Source organism: Copadichromis virginalis, linkage group LG5, assembly GCF_057382275.1.
Source record: "Copadichromis virginalis isolate Kocher_CV1m ecotype Utaka linkage group LG5, C_Virginalis_male_GT1.1, whole genome shotgun sequence".
Classification (NCBI taxonomy): domain Eukaryota; kingdom Metazoa; phylum Chordata; class Actinopteri; order Cichliformes; family Cichlidae; genus Copadichromis; species Copadichromis virginalis.
Genome location: NC_140622.1, coordinates 13,039,417 through 13,064,321, shown reverse-complemented (window position 1 = coordinate 13,064,321; position 24,905 = coordinate 13,039,417). Strand labels below are relative to the sequence as shown.

At 43.6% G+C, this 24,905-nt stretch overlaps 1 protein-coding gene and 4 non-coding genes across 6 annotated transcripts in view; all 5 read right to left on the bottom strand.

The window, feature by feature from the left end:
• Window positions 1–24,905, bottom strand: part of eogt (EGF domain-specific O-linked N-acetylglucosamine (GlcNAc) transferase) — a 75,399-nt gene that overhangs the window by 41,395 nt on the left and 9,099 nt on the right. The window lies entirely within an intron of this gene.
• trnar-acg (transfer RNA arginine (anticodon ACG)) lies at window positions 19,785–19,857 on the bottom strand. Its single transcript has one exon. It is a non-coding gene; the product is annotated as a tRNA-Arg (tRNA).
• On the bottom strand, window positions 19,967–20,039 carry trnar-acg (transfer RNA arginine (anticodon ACG)). Its single transcript has one exon. It is a non-coding gene; the product is annotated as a tRNA-Arg (tRNA).
• On the bottom strand, window positions 21,810–21,882 carry trnar-acg (transfer RNA arginine (anticodon ACG)). Its single transcript has one exon. It is a non-coding gene; the product is annotated as a tRNA-Arg (tRNA).
• On the bottom strand, window positions 21,992–22,064 carry trnar-acg (transfer RNA arginine (anticodon ACG)). The gene has a single exon. It is a non-coding gene; the product is annotated as a tRNA-Arg (tRNA).

Sequence of the window (24,905 nt, the reverse complement as noted above, 5' to 3'; positions counted from 1 at the left end):
CCATGGCAGTGCCAGGATTGTGAGTGATTGCTGAAAATGTTGAAATGTACTCACTCACTTTTTATTATTATTTGTAAATATGTGTACAAATGGTTGGTTTTTTGTACTGTTTTTATCAATAAATCTCAGCAACAAAGGACATACACCCATGTGTGTTGATTTCTCCCTAAGATGGCAAACTGAAACACTCCAAGTTGGTGACTTTTGGAGATTTATTTCCCTGGATGATTGAGAATGCATCAAGATGAAACACAAAAGGAAGTGCACAGCTTTTAGCAGCTCCCCCACGCCCTCAATCACACACCCCCACTCCCCTCCCTCCAGAATTCCCAGGTAACAACCTAATATACATATGAATGACTAGCCAATTTAGCTTCCACTTGGCTGAAGCTAAAGCTTAGCTAAAAGCCTACCAGCCATTTGGCAACTCTCCGGGTTTTATAGGTAGAAAAGCCAAATGGCTGGTCTCTGGGAGTTTAAGTTAAGGCCTCCAAGCTACTAAAATCTTCCCAAAGCCACAGAATCAGATGCTAAACGAACTGGTGAGAAACATTGATTTACCTACCATGTTTTAAAACCAAAAGAGGAGCTGGGCCCAAAAAGACTTGCAACTCTTCTAGATGACAAAAAGCTTCAAAGGTGATTGAATTCACTGAGAAGTGAATTCAGTCATACTTTTCATGCTGTCTAACACTGCATAAATAGCCTAAGACCAGGGAGTAGAGGCAGGCTCATCTACTTACTGTGCACAAGACACATTGGCATGCGACAGAGCGGGTCCTCCAAGGCCAGTTAAAGAGACAAACACCAAGGATGTGGACAAGTGAGCAAAGATTTTGTCTGGAAGCTACAGCAAGTCTCTGTTGTTTGCCTAAGTTGTATAAACAGGAGGTAATTTAAAGACCCATTGTCTGCACGATCAACTGTGCTACATACAATATCGAAAGGCTTTTGGCTTCGGTCCTCAAGCCGTCGGTAGGCAGCTGGAAACGCCATCCTCAGAACGCTATGGATTTCATGAAGAAGGTCAGCCATATCGTTATGTAGGCAGAGGACACTACGGTCACTTACAATGGTAGAACTCTCTTCCGTTGTCTTACAGCTACCGAAGAAGTGGTGCTAGTTCACAAGAGCTTACAGGATGACCCCACCCTCACCAACAGGACCACCCTCAACACCAACAAAGTGTGAGTGTGTGGGTGCACCATGAATTCCCCAGTTTAACCCATTGTGGCTAACTCTTATAAGCAGGAAGTGGGAAACAAAGACTGCTAAGTCATCCTGTCCTCGAACACCACTGGTTCAAATATGTGGATGACGCCTGGGTGAAAGTCAAATTTCGGGATGTAAAACCAATCACAGATGACATTAAGGTGGTGCAAAAACACATCAGGTTCACCAGGAAGGATATGAAAAATGCTTTCTTAGACTGGGAAATTGCCATCAGTAATAGGGGACATTTGAAAGTCATTGCGTAGTGTAAGCCAACGCATACAGTACTTAAGGTTTGACTCTCATCATCCACAACCTAGCACGACCTAGATGTCATCAGGACGCTATAAGACAGAGGGAACACCATGAGATTGGCTGCTGTGAGTAAATGTGATCATTCTAGCTGGATATTTGTTAAACCTTGGAAGGTACCCAAAGAACGCTACGGGGGAACTGAGCGAGACGAAGGACAAGCTCTGGCTGAAGGAAAACCTTTGGTGATCCCTTATGGTTTTAGGAGTATCAGAGGAGCTCAGATGCACTGTCTGAAAACGCTGTGCCTCGGTGGTTTTCACCCTCCGAAACTGACAGCATTGCTCCCAATATGCACAAAAGCAAGCAGACACTTCGAGCCAGCCAGGAGTCGAACCTAGAATCTTCTGATCCGTAGTCAGATGCACTGGCCCCCCGCCAAGAAAATCAAAAGGTCAGGTGGCAAGGAATGCCTGAAGCTGCTACGTGAGTATAAGCAGGTGGCATGTAAGATGGCAGACTACAGGAACCGCTTGAGATTTAGCCTCAGACCTAAACAGGCTGGGATTACTCCTAAAAGTCTGCAAATAACATCATCTGTTTAACACCTGCAAAGCCAGGCTTCTACCTTTCTACCTATAAAACCCGAGAGCAGCCAAATGGCTGGTAGGCTTTTAGCTAAGCTTTAGCTTCAGCCAAGTGGAAGCTAAATTGGCTAGTCATTCATATGTATATTAGGTCGTTACCTGGGAATTCTGGAGGGAGGGGAGTGGGGGTGTGTGATTGAGGGCGTGGGGGAGCTGCTAAAAGCTGTGCACTTCCTTTTGTGTTTCATCTTGATGCATTCTCAATCATCCAGGGAAATAAATCTCCAAAAGTCACCAACTTGGAGTGTTTCAGTTTGCCATCTTAGGGAGAAATCAACACACATGGGTGTATGTCCTTTGTTGCGGAGATTTATTGATAAAAACAGTACAAAAAACCAACCATTTGTACACATATTTACGGGCTTTGTGCCTTCAGAACTGCCTTAATTTTCAGCAAGATGATGGAAAGATTCCTTAGACTTTGACATGATAGCATTACACAGTTGCAGTAGATTTGTCAGCGAATATCCATGATGCACATTTCCCATCTAAGGTGCTCTACTGGATTGAGATCTGGTGACTGTGGAGTCCATTTGAGTACTGTGAACAAGGAATGGGAATGGATAAGAATTTAGTAATTCTGATTCTATTATTGATATCACTTACTGATTCGATTCCTCATTGATTCACTTTGACAATGACCACCATTGCTAAGCTGCATACGAAAGACATTACATTGATACAATGTTGTTGCATGTTTGTTGTGATCAGTGTTCGGATCTCTACTCAGAAAAAGTAATTATTACACACATTACACTGAATGCTTTCCCTAAAAGTAATGCAGTATGTTAATTACACCAAGAAAAATTAATTCCTCCACTTTACCATCGCGGTGTTGTGCAATAAAAATAAAAGTTATGTCCATATCCACACCATATACTGCAATGCCATTTCCCTCCTCTGGCACACAACCTGAAATCGGATGGATAAACAAGCAGACTAGCAAATTCAAAAAATTGGATGCTGGGTACCGGTTTTCTACAAGAACCAGTTCAAGATTTTTCTATGGTGCCAGTTAATATTACTTTTTATTTTTCGCATGTATCTTTTGACAGTCTAGTCTGGCCATGCATCTTGCGGGGGGTTACCAGGGTTCCATCTCTAAATGACTGCTGGTCAGCAAACCTGGGAAACCCACAGATAATTGGAACTATGGCACGAAACCGCTTCCAAGACATCATGCAACACCTACGCTTTGATGACAAGTCCACCCGCAGTGATCGAGCAAAGTTCGCTGCAATTTCCAGTGTGTGGGGATCATTTGTCACCAACTGCATCACGTGCTACAACCCTGGTCTACATATCACCGTTGATGAACAGCTTTTCCCATCAAAGACTCGGTGCTGTTTCCTGCAGTATATTGCAAGTAAACCTGACAAGTTTGGGACACAAACACACAAATGCAAGAACAATCATGCCACTGTGCGATGTGTTCACTGCAACAGATACACATGTGGTAAATGCAGACTACAGATACCATGGCAGTGCCAGGATTGTGAGTGATTGCTGAAAATGTTGAAATGTACTCACTCACTTTTTATTATTATTTGTAAATATGTGTACAAATGGTTGGTTTTTTGTACTGTTTTTATCAATAAATCTCAGCAACAAAGGACATACACCCATGTGTGTTGATTTCTCCCTAAGATGGCAAACTGAAACACTCCAAGTTGGTGACTTTTGGAGATTTATTTCCCTGGATGATTGAGAATGCATCAAGATGAAACACAAAAGGAAGTGCACAGCTTTTAGCAGCTCCCCCACGCCCTCAATCACACACCCCCACTCCCCTCCCTCCAGAATTCCCAGGTAACAACCTAATATACATATGAATGACTAGCCAATTTAGCTTCCACTTGGCTGAAGCTAAAGCTTAGCTAAAAGCCTACCAGCCATTTGGCAACTCTCCGGGTTTTATAGGTAGAAAAGCCAAATGGCTGGTCTCTGGGAGTTTAAGTTAAGGCCTCCAAGCTACTAAAATCTTCCCAAAGCCACAGAATCAGATGCTAAACGAACTGGTGAGAAACATTGATTTACCTACCATGTTTTAAAACCAAAAGAGGAGCTGGGCCCAAAAAGACTTGCAACTCTTCTAGATGACAAAAAGCTTCAAAGGTGATTGAATTCACTGAGAAGTGAATTCAGTCATACTTTTCATGTTGTCTAACACTGCATAAATAGCCTAAGACCAGGGAGTAGAGGCAGGCTCATCTACTTACTGTGCACAAGACACATTGGCATGCGACAGAGCGGGTCCTCCAAGGCCAGTTAAAGAGACAAACACCAAGGATGTGGACAAGTGAGCAAAGATTTTGTCTGGAAGCTACAGCAAGTCTCTGTTGTTTGCCTAAGTTGTATAAACAGGAGGTAATTTAAAGACCCATTGTCTGCACGATCAACTGTGCTACATACAATATCGAAAGGCTTTTGGCTTCGGTCCTCAAGCCGTCGGTAGGCAGCTGGAAACGCCATCCTCAGAACGCTATGGATTTCATGAAGAAGGTCAGCCATATCGTTATGTAGGCAGAGGACACTACGGTCACTTACAATGGTAGAACTCTCTTCCGTTGTCTTACAGCTACCGAAGAAGTGGTGCTAGTTCACAAGAGCTTACAGGATGACCCCACCCTCACCAACAGGACCACCCTCAACACCAACAAAGTGTGAGTGTGTGGGTGCACCATGAATTCCCCAGTTTAACCCATTGTGGCTAACTCTTATAAGCAGGAAGTGGGAAACAAAGACTGCTAAGTCATCCTGTCCTCGAACACCACTGGTTCAAATATGTGGATGACGCCTGGGTGAAAGTCAAATTTCGGGATGTAAAACCAATCACAGATGACATTAAGGTGGTGCAAAAACACATCAGGTTCACCAGGAAGGATATGAAAAATGCTTTCTTAGACTGGGAAATTGCCATCAGTAATAGGGGACATTTGAAAGTCATTGCGTAGTGTAAGCCAACGCATACAGTACTTAAGGTTTGACTCTCATCATCCACAACCTAGCACGACCTAGATGTCATCAGGACGCTATAAGACAGAGGGAACACCATGAGATTGGCTGCTGTGAGTAAATGTGATCATTCTAGCTGGATATTTGTTAAACCTTGGAAGGTACCCAAAGAACGCTACGGGGGAACTGAGCGAGACGAAGGACAAGCTCTGGCTGAAGGAAAACCTTTGGTGATCCCTTATGGTTTTAGGAGTATCAGAGGAGCTCAGATGCACTGTCTGAAAACGCTGTGCCTCGGTGGTTTTCACCCTCCGAAACTGACAGCATTGCTCCCAATATGCACAAAAGCAAGCAGACACTTCGAGCCAGCCAGGAGTCGAACCTAGAATCTTCTGATCCGTAGTCAGATGCACTGGCCCCCCGCCAAGAAAATCAAAAGGTCAGGTGGCAAGGAATGCCTGAAGCTGCTACGTGAGTATAAGCAGGTGGCATGTAAGATGGCAGACTACAGGAACCGCTTGAGATTTAGCCTCAGACCTAAACAGGCTGGGATTACTCCTAAAAGTCTGCAAATAACATCATCTGTTTAACACCTGCAAAGCCAGGCTTCTACCTTTCTACCTATAAAACCCGAGAGCAGCCAAATGGCTGGTAGGCTTTTAGCTAAGCTTTAGCTTCAGCCAAGTGGAAGCTAAATTGGCTAGTCATTCATATGTATATTAGGTCGTTACCTGGGAATTCTGGAGGGAGGGGAGTGGGGGTGTGTGATTGAGGGCGTGGGGGAGCTGCTAAAAGCTGTGCACTTCCTTTTGTGTTTCATCTTGATGCATTCTCAATCATCCAGGGAAATAAATCTCCAAAAGTCACCAACTTGGAGTGTTTCAGTTTGCCATCTTAGGGAGAAATCAACACACATGGGTGTATGTCCTTTGTTGCGGAGATTTATTGATAAAAACAGTACAAAAAACCAACCATTTGTACACATATTTACGGGCTTTGTGCCTTCAGAACTGCCTTAATTTTCAGCAAGATGATGGAAAGATTCCTTAGACTTTGACATGATAGCATTACACAGTTGCAGTAGATTTGTCAGCGAATATCCATGATGCACATTTCCCATCTAAGGTGCTCTACTGGATTGAGATCTGGTGACTGTGGAGTCCATTTGAGTACTGTGAACAAGGAATGGGAATGGATAAGAATTTAGTAATTCTGATTCTATTATTGATATCACTTACTGATTCGATTCCTCATTGATTCACTTTGACAATGACCACCATTGCTAAGCTGCATACGAAAGACATTACATTGATACAATGTTGTTGCATGTTTGTTGTGATCAGTGTTCGGATCTCTACTCAGAAAAAGTAATTATTACACACATTACACTGAATGCTTTCCCTAAAAGTAATGCAGTATGTTAATTACACCAAGAAAAATTAATTCCTCCACTTTACCATCGCGGTGTTGTGCAATAAAAATAAAAGTTATGTCCATATCCACACCATATACTGCAATGCCATTTCCCTCCTCTGGCACACAACCTGAAATCGGATGGATAAACAAGCAGACTAGCAAATTCAAAAAATTGGATGCTGGGTACCGGTTTTCTACAAGAACCAGTTCAAGATTTTTCTATGGTGCCAGTTAATATTACTTTTTATTTTTCGCATGTATCTTTTGACAGTCTAGTCTGGCCATGCATCTTGCGGGGGGTTACCAGGGTTCCATCTCTAAATGACTGCTGGTCAGCAAACCTGGGAAACCCACAGATAATTGGAACTATGGCACGAAACCGCTTCCAAGACATCATGCAACACCTACGCTTTGATGACAAGTCCACCCGCAGTGATCGAGCAAAGTTCGCTGCAATTTCCAGTGTGTGGGGATCATTTGTCACCAACTGCATCACGTGCTACAACCCTGGTCTACATATCACCGTTGATGAACAGCTTTTCCCATCAAAGACTCGGTGCTGTTTCCTGCAGTATATTGCAAGTAAACCTGACAAGTTTGGGACACAAACACACAAATGCAAGAACAATCATGCCACTGTGCGATGTGTTCACTGCAACAGATACACATGTGGTAAATGCAGACTACAGATACCATGGCAGTGCCAGGATTGTGAGTGATTGCTGAAAATGTTGAAATGTACTCACTCACTTTTTATTATTATTTGTAAATATGTGTACAAATGGTTGGTTTTTTGTACTGTTTTTATCAATAAATCTCAGCAACAAAGGACATACACCCATGTGTGTTGATTTCTCCCTAAGATGGCAAACTGAAACACTCCAAGTTGGTGACTTTTGGAGATTTATTTCCCTGGATGATTGAGAATGCATCAAGATGAAACACAAAAGGAAGTGCACAGCTTTTAGCAGCTCCCCCACGCCCTCAATCACACACCCCCACTCCCCTCCCTCCAGAATTCCCAGGTAACAACCTAATATACATATGAATGACTAGCCAATTTAGCTTCCACTTGGCTGAAGCTAAAGCTTAGCTAAAAGCCTACCAGCCATTTGGCAACTCTCCGGGTTTTATAGGTAGAAAAGCCAAATGGCTGGTCTCTGGGAGTTTAAGTTAAGGCCTCCAAGCTACTAAAATCTTCCCAAAGCCACAGAATCAGATGCTAAACGAACTGGTGAGAAACATTGATTTACCTACCATGTTTTAAAACCAAAAGAGGAGCTGGGCCCAAAAAGACTTGCAACTCTTCTAGATGACAAAAAGCTTCAAAGGTGATTGAATTCACTGAGAAGTGAATTCAGTCATACTTTTCATGTTGTCTAACACTGCATAAATAGCCTAAGACCAGGGAGTAGAGGCAGGCTCATCTACTTACTGTGCACAAGACACATTGGCATGCGACAGAGCGGGTCCTCCAAGGCCAGTTAAAGAGACAAACACCAAGGATGTGGACAAGTGAGCAAAGATTTTGTCTGGAAGCTACAGCAAGTCTCTGTTGTTTGCCTAAGTTGTATAAACAGGAGGTAATTTAAAGACCCATTGTCTGCACGATCAACTGTGCTACATACAATATCGAAAGGCTTTTGGCTTCGGTCCTCAAGCCGTCGGTAGGCAGCTGGAAACGCCATCCTCAGAACGCTATGGATTTCATGAAGAAGGTCAGCCATATCGTTATGTAGGCAGAGGACACTACGGTCACTTACAATGGTAGAACTCTCTTCCGTTGTCTTACAGCTACCGAAGAAGTGGTGCTAGTTCACAAGAGCTTACAGGATGACCCCACCCTCACCAACAGGACCACCCTCAACACCAACAAAGTGTGAGTGTGTGGGTGCACCATGAATTCCCCAGTTTAACCCATTGTGGCTAACTCTTATAAGCAGGAAGTGGGAAACAAAGACTGCTAAGTCATCCTGTCCTCGAACACCACTGGTTCAAATATGTGGATGACGCCTGGGTGAAAGTCAAATTTCGGGATGTAAAACCAATCACAGATGACATTAAGGTGGTGCAAAAACACATCAGGTTCACCAGGAAGGATATGAAAAATGCTTTCTTAGACTGGGAAATTGCCATCAGTAATAGGGGACATTTGAAAGTCATTGCGTAGTGTAAGCCAACGCATACAGTACTTAAGGTTTGACTCTCATCATCCACAACCTAGCACGACCTAGATGTCATCAGGACGCTATAAGACAGAGGGAACACCATGAGATTGGCTGCTGTGAGTAAATGTGATCATTCTAGCTGGATATTTGTTAAACCTTGGAAGGTACCCAAAGAACGCTACGGGGGAACTGAGCGAGACGAAGGACAAGCTCTGGCTGAAGGAAAACCTTTGGTGATCCCTTATGGTTTTAGGAGTATCAGAGGAGCTCAGATGCACTGTCTGAAAACGCTGTGCCTCGGTGGTTTTCACCCTCCGAAACTGACAGCATTGCTCCCAATATGCACAAAAGCAAGCAGACACTTCGAGCCAGCCAGGAGTCGAACCTAGAATCTTCTGATCCGTAGTCAGATGCACTGGCCCCCCGCCAAGAAAATCAAAAGGTCAGGTGGCAAGGAATGCCTGAAGCTGCTACGTGAGTATAAGCAGGTGGCATGTAAGATGGCAGACTACAGGAACCGCTTGAGATTTAGCCTCAGACCTAAACAGGCTGGGATTACTCCTAAAAGTCTGCAAATAACATCATCTGTTTAACACCTGCAAAGCCAGGCTTCTACCTTTCTACCTATAAAACCCGAGAGCAGCCAAATGGCTGGTAGGCTTTTAGCTAAGCTTTAGCTTCAGCCAAGTGGAAGCTAAATTGGCTAGTCATTCATATGTATATTAGGTCGTTACCTGGGAATTCTGGAGGGAGGGGAGTGGGGGTGTGTGATTGAGGGCGTGGGGGAGCTGCTAAAAGCTGTGCACTTCCTTTTGTGTTTCATCTTGATGCATTCTCAATCATCCAGGGAAATAAATCTCCAAAAGTCACCAACTTGGAGTGTTTCAGTTTGCCATCTTAGGGAGAAATCAACACACATGGGTGTATGTCCTTTGTTGCGGAGATTTATTGATAAAAACAGTACAAAAAACCAACCATTTGTACACATATTTACGGGCTTTGTGCCTTCAGAACTGCCTTAATTTTCAGCAAGATGATGGAAAGATTCCTTAGACTTTGACATGATAGCATTACACAGTTGCAGTAGATTTGTCAGCGAATATCCATGATGCACATTTCCCATCTAAGGTGCTCTACTGGATTGAGATCTGGTGACTGTGGAGTCCATTTGAGTACTGTGAACAAGGAATGGGAATGGATAAGAATTTAGTAATTCTGATTCTATTATTGATATCACTTACTGATTCGATTCCTCATTGATTCACTTTGACAATGACCACCATTGCTAAGCTGCATACGAAAGACATTACATTGATACAATGTTGTTGCATGTTTGTTGTGATCAGTGTTCGGATCTCTACTCAGAAAAAGTAATTATTACACACATTACACTGAATGCTTTCCCTAAAAGTAATGCAGTATGTTAATTACACCAAGAAAAATTAATTCCTCCACTTTACCATCGCGGTGTTGTGCAATAAAAATAAAAGTTATGTCCATATCCACACCATATACTGCAATGCCATTTCCCTCCTCTGGCACACAACCTGAAATCGGATGGATAAACAAGCAGACTAGCAAATTCAAAAAATTGGATGCTGGGTACCGGTTTTCTACAAGAACCAGTTCACGATTTTTCTATGGTGCCAGTTAATATTACTTTTTATTTTTCGCATGTATCTTTTGACAGTCTAGTCTGGCCATGCATCTTGCGGGGGGTTACCAGGGTTCCATCTCTAAATGACTGCTGGTCAGCAAACCTGGGAAACCCACAGATAATTGGAACTATGGCACGAAACCGCTTCCAAGACATCATGCAACACCTACGCTTTGATGACAAGTCCACCCGCAGTGATCGAGCAAAGTTCGCTGCAATTTCCAGTGTGTGGGGATCATTTGTCACCAACTGCATCACGTGCTACAACCCTGGTCTACATATCACCGTTGATGAACAGCTTTTCCCATCAAAGACTCGGTGCTGTTTCCTGCAGTATATTGCAAGTAAACCTGACAAGTTTGGGACACAAACACACAAATGCAAGAACAATCATGCCACTGTGCGATGTGTTCACTGCAACAGATACACATGTGGTAAATGCAGACTACAGATACCATGGCAGTGCCAGGATTGTGAGTGATTGCTGAAAATGTTGAAATGTACTCACTCACTTTTTATTATTATTTGTAAATATGTGTACAAATGGTTGGTTTTTTGTACTGTTTTTATCAATAAATCTCAGCAACAAAGGACATACACCCATGTGTGTTGATTTCTCCCTAAGATGGCAAACTGAAACACTCCAAGTTGGTGACTTTTGGAGATTTATTTCCCTGGATGATTGAGAATGCATCAAGATGAAACACAAAAGGAAGTGCACAGCTTTTAGCAGCTCCCCCACGCCCTCAATCACACACCCCCACTCCCCTCCCTCCAGAATTCCCAGGTAACAACCTAATATACATATGAATGACTAGCCAATTTAGCTTCCACTTGGCTGAAGCTAAAGCTTAGCTAAAAGCCTACCAGCCATTTGGCAACTCTCCGGGTTTTATAGGTAGAAAAGCCAAATGGCTGGTCTCTGGGAGTTTAAGTTAAGGCCTCCAAGCTACTAAAATCTTCCCAAAGCCACAGAATCAGATGCTAAACGAACTGGTGAGAAACATTGATTTACCTACCATGTTTTAAAACCAAAAGAGGAGCTGGGCCCAAAAAGACTTGCAACTCTTCTAGATGACAAAAAGCTTCAAAGGTGATTGAATTCACTGAGAAGTGAATTCAGTCATACTTTTCATGCTGTCTAACACTGCATAAATAGCCTAAGACCAGGGAGTAGAGGCAGGCTCATCTACTTACTGTGCACAAGACACATTGGCATGCGACAGAGCGGGTCCTCCAAGGCCAGTTAAAGAGACAAACACCAAGGATGTGGACAAGTGAGCAAAGATTTTGTCTGGAAGCTACAGCAAGTCTCTGTTGTTTGCCTAAGTTGTATAAACAGGAGGTAATTTAAAGACCCATTGTCTGCACGATCAACTGTGCTACATACAATATCGAAAGGCTTTTGGCTTCGGTCCTCAAGCCGTCGGTAGGCAGCTGGAAACGCCATCCTCAGAACGCTATGGATTTCATGAAGAAGGTCAGCCATATCGTTATGTAGGCAGAGGACACTACGGTCACTTACAATGGTAGAACTCTCTTCCGTTGTCTTACAGCTACCGAAGAAGTGGTGCTAGTTCACAAGAGCTTACAGGATGACCCCACCCTCACCAACAGGACCACCCTCAACACCAACAAAGTGTGAGTGTGTGGGTGCACCATGAATTCCCCAGTTTAACCCATTGTGGCTAACTCTTATAAGCAGGAAGTGGGAAACAAAGACTGCTAAGTCATCCTGTCCTCGAACACCACTGGTTCAAATATGTGGATGACGCCTGGGTGAAAGTCAAATTTCGGGATGTAAAACCAATCACAGATGACATTAAGGTGGTGCAAAAACACATCAGGTTCACCAGGAAGGATATGAAAAATGCTTTCTTAGACTGGGAAATTGCCATCAGTAATAGGGGACATTTGAAAGTCATTGCGTAGTGTAAGCCAACGCATACAGTACTTAAGGTTTGACTCTCATCATCCACAACCTAGCACGACCTAGATGTCATCAGGACGCTATAAGACAGAGGGAACACCATGAGATTGGCTGCTGTGAGTAAATGTGATCATTCTAGCTGGATATTTGTTAAACCTTGGAAGGTACCCAAAGAACGCTACGGGGGAACTGAGCGAGACGAAGGACAAGCTCTGGCTGAAGGAAAACCTTTGGTGATCCCTTATGGTTTTAGGAGTATCAGAGGAGCTCAGATGCACTGTCTGAAAACGCTGTGCCTCGGTGGTTTTCACCCTCCGAAACTGACAGCATTGCTCCCAATATGCACAAAAGCAAGCAGACACTTCGAGCCAGCCAGGAGTCGAACCTAGAATCTTCTGATCCGTAGTCAGATGCACTGGCCCCCCGCCAAGAAAATCAAAAGGTCAGGTGGCAAGGAATGCCTGAAGCTGCTACGTGAGTATAAGCAGGTGGCATGTAAGATGGCAGACTACAGGAACCGCTTGAGATTTAGCCTCAGACCTAAACAGGCTGGGATTACTCCTAAAAGTCTGCAAATAACATCATCTGTTTAACACCTGCAAAGCCAGGCTTCTACCTTTCTACCTATAAAACCCGAGAGCAGCCAAATGGCTGGTAGGCTTTTAGCTAAGCTTTAGCTTCAGCCAAGTGGAAGCTAAATTGGCTAGTCATTCATATGTATATTAGGTCGTTACCTGGGAATTCTGGAGGGAGGGGAGTGGGGGTGTGTGATTGAGGGCGTGGGGGAGCTGCTAAAAGCTGTGCACTTCCTTTTGTGTTTCATCTTGATGCATTCTCAATCATCCAGGGAAATAAATCTCCAAAAGTCACCAACTTGGAGTGTTTCAGTTTGCCATCTTAGGGAGAAATCAACACACATGGGTGTATGTCCTTTGTTGCGGAGATTTATTGATAAAAACAGTACAAAAAACCAACCATTTGTACACATATTTACGGGCTTTGTGCCTTCAGAACTGCCTTAATTTTCAGCAAGATGATGGAAAGATTCCTTAGACTTTGACATGATAGCATTACACAGTTGCAGTAGATTTGTCAGCGAATATCCATGATGCACATTTCCCATCTAAGGTGCTCTACTGGATTGAGATCTGGTGACTGTGGAGTCCATTTGAGTACTGTGAACAAGGAATGGGAATGGATAAGAATTTAGTAATTCTGATTCTATTATTGATATCACTTACTGATTCGATTCCTCATTGATTCACTTTGACAATGACCACCATTGCTAAGCTGCATACGAAAGACATTACATTGATACAATGTTGTTGCATGTTTGTTGTGATCAGTGTTCGGATCTCTACTCAGAAAAAGTAATAATTACACACATTACACTGAATGCTTTCCCTAAAAGTAATGCAGTATGTTAATTACACCAAGAAAAATTAATTCCTCCACTTTACCATCGCGGTGTTGTGCAATAAAAATAAAAGTTATGTCCATATCCACACCATATACTGCAATGCCATTTCCCTCCTCTGGCACACAACCTGAAATCGGATGGATAAACAAGCAGACTAGCAAATTCAAAAAATTGGATGCTGGGTACCGGTTTTCTACAAGAACCAGTTCAAGATTTTTCTATGGTGCCAGTTAATATTACTTTTTATTTTTCGCATGTATCTTTTGACAGTCTAGTCTGGCCATGCATCTTGCGGGGGGTTACCAGGGTTCCATCTCTAAATGACTGCTGGTCAGCAAACCTGGGAAACCCACAGATAATTGGAACTATGGCACGAAACCGCTTCCAAGACATCATGCAACACCTACGCTTTGATGACAAGTCCACCCGCAGTGATCGAGCAAAGTTCGCTGCAATTTCCAGTGTGTGGGGATCATTTGTCACCAACTGCATCACGTGCTACAACCCTGGTCTACATATCACCGTTGATGAACAGCTTTTCCCATCAAAGACTCGGTGCTGTTTCCTGCAGTATATTGCAAGTAAACCTGACAAGTTTGGGACACAAACACACAAATGCAAGAACAATCATGCCACTGTGCGATGTGTTCACTGCAACAGATACACATGTGGTAAATGCAGACTACAGATACCATGGCAGTGCCAGGATTGTGAGTGATTGCTGAAAATGTTGAAATGTACTCACTCACTTTTTATTATTATTTGTAAATATGTGTACAAATGGTTGGTTTTTTGTACTGTTTTTATCAATAAATCTCAGCAACAAAGGACATACACCCATGTGTGTTGATTTCTCCCTAAGATGGCAAACTGAAACACTCCAAGTTGGTGACTTTTGGAGATTTATTTCCCTGGATGATTGAGAATGCATCAAGATGAAACACAAAAGGAAGTGCACAGCTTTTAGCAGCTCCCCCACGCCCTCAATCACACACCCCCACTCCCCTCCCTCCAGAATTCCCAGGTAACAACCTAATATACATATGAATGACTAGCCAATTTAGCTTCCACTTGGCTGAAGCTAAAGCTTAGCTAAAAGCCTACCAGCCATTTGGCAACTCTCCGGGTTTTATAGGTAGAAAAGCCAAATGGCTGGTCTCTGGGAGTTTAAGTTAAGGCCTCCAAGCTACTAAAATCTTCCCAAAGCCACAGAATCAGATGCTAAACGAACTGGTGAGAAACATTGATTTACCTACCATGTTTTAAAACCAAAAGAGGAGCTGGGCCCAAAAAGACTTGCAACTCTTCTAGATGACAAAAAGCTTCAAAGGTGATTGAATTCACTGAGAAGTGAATTCAGTCATACTTTTCATGTTGTCTAACACTGCATAAATAGCCTAAGACCAGGGAGTAGAGGCAGGCTCATCTACTTACTGTGCACAAGACACATTGGCATGCGACAGAGCGGGTCCTCCAAGGCCAGTTAAAGAGACAAACACCAAGGATGTGGACAAGTGAGCAAAGATTTTGTCTGGAAGCTACAGCAAGTCTCTGTTGTTTGCCTAAGTTGTATAAACAGGAGGTAATTTAAAGACCCATTGTCTGCACGATCAACTGTGCTACATACAATATCGAAAGGCTTTTGGCTTCGGTCCTCAAGCCGTCGGTAGGCAGCTGGAAACGCCATCCTCAGAACGCTATGGATTTCATGAAGAAGGTCAGCCATATCGTTATGTAGGCAGAGGACACTACGGTCACTTACAATGGTAGAACTCTCTTCCGTTGTCTTACAGCTACCGAAGAAGTGGTGCTAGTTCACAAGAGCTTACAGGATGACCCCACCCTCACCAACAGGACCACCCTCAACACCAACAAAGTGTGAGTGTGTGGGTGCACCATGAATTCCCCAGTTTAACCCATTGTGGCTAACTCTTATAAGCAGGAAGTGGGAAACAAAGACTGCTAAGTCATCCTGTCCTCGAACACCACTGGTTCAAATATGTGGATGACGCCTGGGTGAAAGTCAAATTTCGGGATGTAAAACCAATCACAGATGACATTAAGGTGGTGCAAAAACACATCAGGTTCACCAGGAAGGATATGAAAAATGCTTTCTTAGACTGGGAAATTGCCATCAGTAATAGGGGACATTTGAAAGTCATTGCGTAGTGTAAGCCAACGCATACAGTACTTAAGGTTTGACTCTCATCATCCACAACCTAGCACGACCTAGATGTCATCAGGACGCTATAAGACAGAGGGAACACCATGAGATTGGCTGCTGTGAGTAAATGTGATCATTCTAGCTGGATATTTGTTAAACCTTGGAAGGTACCCAAAGAACGCTACGGGGGAACTGAGCGAGACGAAGGACAAGCTCTGGCTGAAGGAAAACCTTTGGTGATCCCTTATGGTTTTAGGAGTATCAGAGGAGCTCAGATGCACTGTCTGAAAACGCTGTGCCTCGGTGGTTTTCACCCTCCGAAACTGACAGCATTGCTCCCAATATGCACAAAAGCAAGCAGACACTTCGAGCCAGCCAGGAGTCGAACCTAGAATCTTCTGATCCGTAGTCAGATGCACTGGCCCCCCGCCAAGAAAATCAAAAGGTCAGGTGGCAAGGAATGCCTGAAGCTGCTACGTGAGTATAAGCAGGTGGCATGTAAGATGGCAGACTACAGGAACCGCTTGAGATTTAGCCTCAGACCTAAACAGGCTGGGATTACTCCTAAAAGTCTGCAAATAACATCATCTGTTTAACACCTGCAAAGCCAGGCTTCTACCTTTCTACCTATAAAACCCGAGAGCAGCCAAATGGCTGGTAGGCTTTTAGCTAAGCTTTAGCTTCAGCCAAGTGGAAGCTAAATTGGCTAGTCATTCATATGTATATTAGGTCGTTACCTGGGAATTCTGGAGGGAGGGGAGTGGGGGTGTGTGATTGAGGGCGTGGGGGAGCTGCTAAAAGCTGTGCACTTCCTTTTGTGTTTCATCTTGATGCATTCTCAATCATCCAGGGAAATAAATCTCCAAAAGTCACCAACTTGGAGTGTTTCAGTTTGCCATCTTAGGGAGAAATCAACACACATGGGTGTATGTCCTTTGTTGCGGAGATTTATTGATAAAAACAGTACAAAAAACCAACCATTTGTACACATATTTACGGGCTTTGTGCCTTCAGAACTGCCTTAATTTTCAGCAAGATGATGGAAAGATTCCTTAGACTTTGACATGATAGCATTACACAGTTGCAGTAGATTTGTCAGCGAATATCCATGATGCACATTTCCCATCTAAGGTGCTCTACTGGATTGAGATCTGGTGACTGTGGAGTCCATTTGAGTACTGTGAACAAGGAATGGGAATGGATAAGAATTTAGTAATTCTGATTCTATTATTGATATCACTTACTGATTCGATTCCTCATTGATTCACTTTGACAATGACCACCATTGCTAAGCTGCATACGAAAGACATTACATTGATACAATGTTGTTGCATGTTTGTTGTGATCAGTGTTCGGATCTCTACTCAGAAAAAGTAATTATTACACACATTACACTGAATGCTTTCCCTAAAAGTAATGCAGTATGTTAATTACACCAAGAAAAATTAATTCCTCCACTTTACCATCGCGGTGTTGTGCAATAAAAATAAAAGTTATGTCCATATCCACACCATATACTGCAATGCCATTTCCCTCCTCTGGCACACAACCTGAAATCGGATGGATAAACAAGCAGACTAGCAAATTCAAAAAATTGGATGCTGGGTACCGGTTTTCTACAAGAACCAGTTCACGATTTTTCTATGGTGCCAGTTAATATTACTTTTTATTTTTCGCATGTATCTTTTGACAGTCTAGTCTGGCCATGCATCTTGCGGGGGGTTACCAGGGTTCCATCTCTAAATGACTGCTGGTCAGCAAACCTGGGAAACCCACAGATAATTGGAACTATGGCACGAAACCGCTTCCAAGACATCATGCAACACCTACGCTTTGATGACAAGTCCACCCGCAGTGATCGAGCAAAGTTCGCTGCAATTTCCAGTGTGTGGGGATCATTTGTCACCAACTGCATCACGTGCTACAACCCTGGTCTACATATCACCGTTGATGAACAGCTTTTCCCATCAAAGACTCGGTGCTGTTTCCTGCAGTATATTGCAAGTAAACCTGACAAGTTTGGGACACAAACACACAAATGCAAGAACAATCATGCCACTGTGCGATGTGTTCACTGCAACAGATACACATGTGGTAAATGCAGACTACAGATACCATGGCAGTGCCAGGATTGTGAGTGATTGCTGAAAATGTTGAAATGTACTCACTCACTTTTTATTATTATTTGTAAATATGTGTACAAATGGTTGGTTTTTTGTACTGTTTTTATCAATAAATCTCAGCAACAAAGGACATACACCCATGTGTGTTGATTTCTCCCTAAGATGGCAAACTGAAACACTCCAAGTTGGTGACTTTTGGAGATTTATTTCCCTGGATGATTGAGAATGCATCAAGATGAAACACAAAAGGAAGTGCACAGCTTTTAGCAGCTCCCCCACGCCCTCAATCACACACCCCCACTCCCCTCCCTCCAGAATTCCCAGGTAACAACCTAATATACATATGAATGACTAGCCAATTTAGCTTCCACTTGGCTGAAGCTAAAGCTTAGCTAAAAGCCTACCAGCCATTTGGCAACTCTCCGGGTTTTATAGGTAGAAAAGCCAAATGGCTGGTCTCTGGGAGTTTAAGTTAAGGCCTCCAAGCTACTAAAATCTTCCCAAAGCCACAGAATCAGATGCTAAACGAACTGGTGAGAAACATTGATTTACCTACCATGTTTTAAAACCAAAAGAGGAGCTGGGCCCAAAAAGACTTGCAACTCTTCTAGATGACAAAAAGCTTCAAAGGTGATTGAATTCACTGAGAAGTGAATTCAGTCATACTTTTCATGTTGTCTAACACTGCATAAATAGCCTAAGACCAGGGAGTAGAGGCAGGCTCATCTACTTACTGTGCACAAGACACATTGGCATGCGACAGAGCGGGTCCTCCAAGGCCAGTTAAAGAGACAAACACCAAGGATGTGGACAAGTGAGCAAAGATTTTGTCTGGAAGCTACAGCAAGTCTCTGTTGTTTGCCTAAGTTGTATAAACAGGAGGTAATTTAAAGACCCATTGTCTGCACGATCAACTGTGCTACATACAATATCGAAAGGCTTTTGGCTTCGGTCCTCAAGCCGTCGGTAGGCAGCTGGAAACGCCATCCTCAGAACGCTATGGATTTCATGAAGAAGGTCAGCCATATCGTTATGTAGGCAGAGGACACTACGGTCACTTACAATGGTAGAACTCTCTTCCGTTGTCTTACAGCTACCGAAGAAGTGGTGCTAGTTCACAAGAGCTTACAGGATGACCCCACCCTCACCAACAGGACCACCCTCAACACCAACAAAGTGTGAGTGTGTGGGTGCACCATGAATTCCCCAGTTTAACCCATTGTGGCTAACTCTTATAAGCAGGAAGTGGGAAACAAAGACTGCTAAGTCATCCTGTCCTCGAACACCACTGGTTCAAATATGTGGATGACGCCTGGGTGAAAGTCAAATTTCGGGATGTAAAACCAATCACAGATGACATTAAGGTGGTGCAAAAACACATCAGGTTCACCAGGAAGGATATGAAAAATGACACGCTAGCTTTCTTAGACTGGGAAATTGCCATCAGTAATAGGGGACATTTGAAAGTCATTGCGTAGTGTAAGCCAACGCATACAGTACTTAAGGTTTGACTCTCATCATCCACAACCTAGCACGACCTAGATGTCATCAGGACGCTATAAGACAGAGGGAACACCATGAGATTGGCTGCTGTGAGTAAATGTGATCATTCTAGCTGGATATTTGTTAAACCTTGGAAGGTACCCAAAGAACGCTACGGGGGAACTGAGCGAGACGAAGGACAAGCTCTGGCTGAAGGAAAACCTTTGGTGATCCCTTATGGTTTTAGGAGTATCAGAGGAGCTCAGATGCACTGTCTGAAAACGCTGTGCCTCGGTGGTTTTCACCCTCCGAAACTGACAGCATTGCTCCCAATATGCACAAAAGCAAGCAGACACTTCGAGCCAGCCAGGAGTCGAACCTAGAATCTTCTGATCCGTAGTCAGATGCGTTATCCATTGCGCCACTGGCCCCCCGCCAAGAAAATCAAAAGGTCAGGTGAGGTCAAAGTTTGTTCTCAGACCAAATTTGTACAATATTTAAGAGCGTATCCATTCCAACACGAAAAAAAAGCACGCACTGCGAACCAGCCAGGAGTCGAACCTAGAATCTTCTGATCCGTAGTCAGACGCGTTATCCATTGCGCCACTGGCCCACCTACAACGATCCCTGAAAGGGCAGGTCAGGTCAGGTGAGGTCAGGTCACACTTCGATCGCCTGCAGAATTCAAAGATAATCCTTCAAAATATTCCAGAAAGCAAAATCTCTTGATGCAGGCTCAAAACATCCAGGTAAGAAAAATCCCACAAGGTTGATTCTGTTTATACTGTTTCTAGTTTCCAGGTGAGCACAATCAACTTTGTCGGATTTCCTTACGCGGTTGATTGAACATCCATCCAGACATTTTGCCTCCCTTTGGCAAGGAATGCCTGAAGCTGCTACGTGAGTATAAGCAGGTGGCATGTAAGATGGCAGACTACAGGAACCGCTTGAGATTTAGCCTCAGACCTAAACAGGCTGGGATTACTCCTAAAAGTCTGCAAATGACATCATCTGTTTAAGGCCTCCAAGCTACTAAAATCTTCCCAAAGCCACAGAATCAGATGCTAAACGAACTGGTGAGAAACATTGATTTACCTACCATGTTTTAAAACCAAAAGAGGAGCTGGGCCCAAAAAGACTTGCAACTCTTCTAGATGACAAAAAGCTTCAAAGGTGATTGAATTCACTGAGAAGTGAATTCAGTCATACTTTTCATGCTGTCTAACACTGCATAAATAGCCTAAGACCAGGGAGTAGAGGCAGGCTCATCTACTTACTGTGCACAAGACACATTGGCATGCGACAGAGCGGGTCCTCCAAGGCCAGTTAAAGAGACAAACACCAAGGATGTGGACAAGTGAGCAAAGATTTTGTCTGGAAGCTACAGCAAGTCTCTGTTGTTTGCCTAAGTTGTATAAACAGGAGGTAATTTAAAGACCCATTGTCTGCACGATCAACTGTGCTACATACAATATCGAAAGGCTTTTGGCTTCGGTCCTCAAGCCGTCGGTAGGCAGCTGGAAACGCCATCCTCAGAACGCTATGGATTTCATGAAGAAGGTCAGCCATATCGTTATGTAGGCAGAGGACACTACGGTCACTTACAATGGTAGAACTCTCTTCCGTTGTCTTACAGCTACCGAAGAAGTGGTGCTAGTTCACAAGAGCTTACAGGATGACCCCACCCTCACCAACAGGACCACCCTCAACACCAACAAAGTGTGAGTGTGTGGGTGCACCATGAATTCCCCAGTTTAACCCATTGTGGCTAACTCTTATAAGCAGGAAGTGGGAAACAAAGACTGCTAAGTCATCCTGTCCTCGAACACCACTGGTTCAAATATGTGGATGACGCCTGGGTGAAAGTCAAATTTCGGGATGTAAAACCAATCACAGATGACATTAAGGTGGTGCAAAAACACATCAGGTTCACCAGGAAGGATATGAAAAATGACACGCTAGCTTTCTTAGACTGGGAAATTGCCATCAGTAATAGGGGACATTTGAAAGTCATTGCGTAGTGTAAGCCAACGCATACAGTACTTAAGGTTTGACTCTCATCATCCACAACCTAGCACGACCTAGATGTCATCAGGACGCTATAAGACAGAGGGAACACCATGAGATTGGCTGCTGTGAGTAAATGTGATCATTCTAGCTGGATATTTGTTAAACCTTGGAAGGTACCCAAAGAACGCTACGGGGGAACTGAGCGAGACGAAGGACAAGCTCTGGCTGAAGGAAAACCTTTGGTGATCCCTTATGGTTTTAGGAGTATCAGAGGAGCTCAGATGCACTGTCTGAAAACGCTGTGCCTCGGTGGTTTTCACCCTCCGAAACTGACAGCATTGCTCCCAATATGCACAAAAGCAAGCAGACACTTCGAGCCAGCCAGGAGTCGAACCTAGAATCTTCTGATCCGTAGTCAGATGCGTTATCCATTGCGCCACTGGCCCCCCGCCAAGAAAATCAAAAGGTCAGGTGAGGTCAAAGTTTGTTCTCAGACCAAATTTGTACAATATTTAAGAGCGTATCCATTCCAACACGAAAAAAAAGCACGCACTGCGAACCAGCCAGGAGTCGAACCTAGAATCTTCTGATCCGTAGTCAGACGCGTTATCCATTGCGCCACTGGCCCACCTACAACGATCCCTGAAAGGGCAGGTGAGGTCAGGTGAGGTCAGGTCACACTTCGATCGCCTGCAGAATTCAAAGATAATCCTTCAAAATATTCCAGAAAGCAAAATCTCTTGATGCAGGCTCAAAACATCCAGGTAAGAAAAATCCCACAATGTTGATTCTGTTTATACTGTTTCTAGTTTCCAGGTGAGCACAATCAACTTTGTCGGATTTCCTTACGCGGTTGATTGAACATCCATCCAGACATTTTGCCTCCCTTTGGCAAGGAATGCCTGAAGCTGCTACGTGAGTATAAGCAGGTGGCATGTAAGATGGCAGACTACAGGAACCGCTTGAGATTTAGCCTCAGACCTAAACAGGCTGGGATTACTCCTAAAAGTCTGCAAATGACATCATCTGTTTAAGGCCTCCAAGCTACTAAAATCTTCCCAAAGCCACAGAATCAGATGCTAAACGAACTGGTGAGAAACATTGATTTACCTACCATGTTTTAAAACCAAAAGAGGAGCTGGGCCCAAAAAGACTTGCAACTCTTCTAGATGACAAAAAGCTTCAAAGGTGATTGAATTCACTGAGAAGTGAATTCAGTCATACTTTTCATGCTGTCTAACACTGCATAAATAGCCTAAGACCAGGGAGTAGAGGCAGGCTCATCTACTTACTGTGCACAAGACACATTGGCATGCGACAGAGCGGGTCCTCCAAGGCCAGTTAAAGAGACAAACACCAAGGATGTGGACAAGTGAGCAAAGATTTTGTCTGGAAGCTACAGCAAGTCTCTGTTGTTTGCCTAAGTTGTATAAACAGGAGGTAATTTAAAGACCCATTGTCTGCACGATCAACTGTGCTACATACAATATCGAAAGGCTTTTGGCTTCGGTCCTCAAGCCGTCGGTAGGCAGCTGGAAACGCCATCCTCAGAACGCTATGGATTTCATGAAGAAGGTCAGCCATATCGTTATGTAGGCAGAGGACACTACGGTCACTTACAATGGTAGAACTCTCTTCCGTTGTCTTACAGCTACCGAAGAAGTGGTGCTAGTTCACAAGAGCTTACAGGATGACCCCACCCTCACCAACAGGACCACCCTCAACACCAACAAAGTGTGAGTGTGTGGGTGCACCATGAATTCCCCAGTTTAACCCATTGTGGCTAACTCTTATAAGCAGGAAGTGGGAAACAAAGACTGCTAAGTCATCCTGTCCTCGAACACCACTGGTTCAAATATGTGGATGACGCCTGGGTGAAAGTCAAATTTCGGGATGTAAAACCAATCACAGATGACATTAAGGTGGTGCAAAAACACATCAGGTTCACCAGGAAGGATATGAAAAATGCTTTCTTAGACTGGGAAATTGCCATCAGTAATAGGGGACATTTGAAAGTCATTGCGTAGTGTAAGCCAACGCATACAGTACTTAAGGTTTGACTCTCATCATCCACAACCTAGCACGACCTAGATGTCATCAGGACGCTATAAGACAGAGGGAACACCATGAGATTGGCTGCTGTGAGTAAATGTGATCATTCTAGCTGGATATTTGTTAAACCTTGGAAGGTACCCAAAGAACGCTACGGGGGAACTGAGCGAGACGAAGGACAAGCTCTGGCTGAAGGAAAACCTTTGGTGATCCCTTATGGTTTTAGGAGTATCAGAGGAGCTCAGATGCACTGTCTGAAAACGCTGTGCCTCGGTGGTTTTCACCCTCCGAAACTGACAGCATTGCTCCCAATATGCACAAAAGCAAGCAGACACTTCGAGCCAGCCAGGAGTCGAACCTAGAATCTTCTGATCCGTAGTCAGATGCACTGGCCCCCCGCCAAGAAAATCAAAAGGTCAGGTGGCAAGGAATGCCTGAAGCTGCTACGTGAGTATAAGCAGGTGGCATGTAAGATGGCAGACTACAGGAACCGCTTGAGATTTAGCCTCAGACCTAAACAGGCTGGGATTACTCCTAAAAGTCTGCAAATAACATCATCTGTTTAACACCTGCAAAGCCAGGCTTCTACCTTTCTACCTATAAAACCCGAGAGCAGCCAAATGGCTGGTAGGCTTTTAGCTAAGCTTTAGCTTCAGCCAAGTGGAAGCTAAATTGGCTAGTCATTCATATGTATATTAGGTCGTTACCTGGGAATTCTGGAGGGAGGGGAGTGGGGGTGTGTGATTGAGGGCGTGGGGGAGCTGCTAAAAGCTGTGCACTTCCTTTTGTGTTTCATCTTGATGCATTCTCAATCATCCAGGGAAATAAATCTCCAAAAGTCACCAACTTGGAGTGTTTCAGTTTGCCATCTTAGGGAGAAATCAACACACATGGGTGTATGTCCTTTGTTGCGGAGATTTATTGATAAAAACAGTACAAAAAACCAACCATTTGTACACATATTTACGGGCTTTGTGCCTTCAGAACTGCCTTAATTTTCAGCAAGATGATGGAAAGATTCCTTAGACTTTGACATGATAGCATTACACAGTTGCAGTAGATTTGTCAGCGAATATCCATGATGCACATTTCCCATCTAAGGTGCTCTACTGGATTGAGATCTGGTGACTGTGGAGTCCATTTGAGTACTGTGAACAAGGAATGGGAATGGATAAGAATTTAGTAATTCTGATTCTATTATTGATATCACTTACTGATTCGATTCCTCATTGATTCACTTTGACAATGACCACCATTGCTAAGCTGCATACGAAAGACATTACATTGATACAATGTTGTTGCATGTTTGTTGTGATCAGTGTTCGGATCTCTACTCAGAAAAAGTAATTATTACACACATTACACTGAATGCTTTCCCTAAAAGTAATGCAGTATGTTAATTACACCAAGAAAAATT